This window comes from Schistocerca cancellata, chromosome 2 (genome assembly GCF_023864275.1).
Source record: "Schistocerca cancellata isolate TAMUIC-IGC-003103 chromosome 2, iqSchCanc2.1, whole genome shotgun sequence".
NCBI lineage: Eukaryota > Metazoa > Arthropoda > Insecta > Orthoptera > Acrididae > Schistocerca > Schistocerca cancellata.
Genome location: NC_064627.1, coordinates 404,678,480 through 404,680,714, shown reverse-complemented (window position 1 = coordinate 404,680,714; position 2,235 = coordinate 404,678,480). Strand labels below are relative to the sequence as shown.

Genomic DNA, 2,235 nt, shown 5'->3' with positions numbered 1-2,235 from the left:
GTTAGGTTTAAGTAGTTCTAAGTTCTAGCGGAATGATGACCTCAGATGTTAAGTCCCATAGTGCTCAGAGCCATTTTTTGAACGCCATAGGGCATCTGTATTATGGCTAAAGCAAAGGTGTCATCAATGCAAAGACTGGTTTGACGCCACAGTGCTTTACTAGCCATGGTCGTGTTGGAAGTGGTATGCCTGCCTCCTTCCGAACTGTGAACTCACTTACTCAGACAATTTTAGGGGGACCTTAAGTTTAATGTGGCAACGGCCTTGCCGCAGTAGATACACAGGTTCCCGTCAGATCACCGAAGTTAAGCACTGTCGGTCGTGGCCGGTACTTGGATGGGTAACCATACGGGCCGCCACGCACTGTTGCCATTTTTCGGGGTGCACTCAGCCTCGTGATGCCAATTGAGGAGCTACTCGACCGAATAGTAGCGGCTCCGGTCAAAGAAAACCACTATAACGACCGGGAGAGCGGTGTGGTGACCACATGCCCCTCCTATCCGCATTCTCATCTGAAAATGACACGGCTATCGGATGGTCCCGATGGGCCACTTGTGGCCTGAAGACGGAGTGCTTATAAAGTTTAATGTGGGTTCCGCATAATGGTGTAACTCAACATTTTTTTACATCAAGGAACATTACTATAGGTGAAATAAGCTTAGGTAAAAATCCTAAGATCGACTGGGGATCGACCCAGAGAACTCTGCATTTAGAGTATCCACCGAGCGACCGAGCCACACGCTAATGGAAATAACCTGGAAAGTAACTTCATATTAATATACCGAATAATAGCAAAACGACCAGAATAACTGTTCCAGTCGGCTCTAATGTCTTACTTCGTTTCTGAACAAATAGAATCCTTGTTTTAATACGAGCTCGTATTTCAGTATGGTGATGTACGTCAAATGACAATTCATTTTCACGATTAATTTATTTATTTGAGGCTTTGTTTCCCACTTTGTTGAAAGAGTTCAGCATTTCGAAGCCTTTTGCTCTATTTTCGAATGTTACGGCGTAAAGTCAAGCGCCGACACGCCAGTCGGGAACGACAGGAAGGAGAGTGCTGCAAGAAGAAGTCAGCCAATCGCAAACTGATCGACATCCCTTCCAGGACGACAACACGACAGTACCGGCCCCTATGTGAAAAGGACGTAAGCGCCGCGCCCGAGTGGTGACGGCCACATGGATAGCAGCGTCAACACCAGTCACTTAAAAAGAAAAGTTCAAAAGTGTGTGAAATCTTGTGGGACTTAACTGCTAAGGTGAACAGTCCCTAAGCTGACACACTATTTAACCTAAATTAACCTAAGGACAAACACACACCCATGCCCGAGGGAGGACTCGACCTTCGCCAGGATCAACCGCACAGTCCATGACTGCAGCGCCCTAGCCCGCTCGGCTAATCCCGCGCGGCCCAGTCACTTCGACAGCAGTTCAGCAAAGTAGTTAGAGATCAACAGTCATTGCAAAAACTGATTGTTTTGTACGTCGCCCTTTGCTTGCGACACATCTGTGTAATCAGAGTTCAGTAATTGTAAATTTTCTTATTGTAATAAAATTCATTAATACGAGTTGTTTGATTGTTCCTCTAGCGAACCGAGTAGGCCGGATTCCTAGACACAACACTGAGCTCTTTGTTCGACTACTTATTCGCATTTGCCATTCCGTCATACATTCTTTTAATTTTCTTTGCTGCATCTTGGATGTATTGGCGCCAGGTAATTTTTGCAACTGGAACTTGAAAGGGAGCTACACTATGCGCTGTACAATGAGGTGCGAAGTATATGCACAAGTGTGGGAGTAGACGATCAGAAACTGTTACGTGCAAGGAGCATTTTTCACACAAGTGGAAACAAGAAATATGAGAATGAAAACCAACCAAAATATAAAAGCACCACAGACATGAAACATAGTCCACCGTATAAAAAAAATGCTTTTTTATAAGGAAACGTAAAGAAAATGTACAGTTCACATAGGAAGTAGAAATAACTGTTCTAAGCACTACATACTACTCTACCGAGCGAGGTAGGGCAGTGGTTAGCACACTGGAGTCACATTCGCGAGGAAAACGGTTCAAACCTGCATTACGCCATCCTGATTTCCGTAATTTCCCTAAATCGCTTCAGGCAAATGCGGAGATGGTGCCCTTGTAAGGGCACGGTCGATTTCCTTCTCGATCCTTCCCCCACCCGAGCTTGTGTTCCGTCTCTAATGACCTCGTTGTCGCCAGGACGT

General features: G+C 45.5%; 1 pseudogene; it reads left to right on the top strand.

The window, feature by feature from the left end:
- Nucleotides 1–254: 254 nt before the first annotated feature.
- On the top strand, nucleotides 255–372 carry LOC126163739 (5S ribosomal RNA; annotated as a pseudogene).
- The last annotated feature ends 1,863 nt before the right edge of the window (nucleotides 373–2,235 follow it).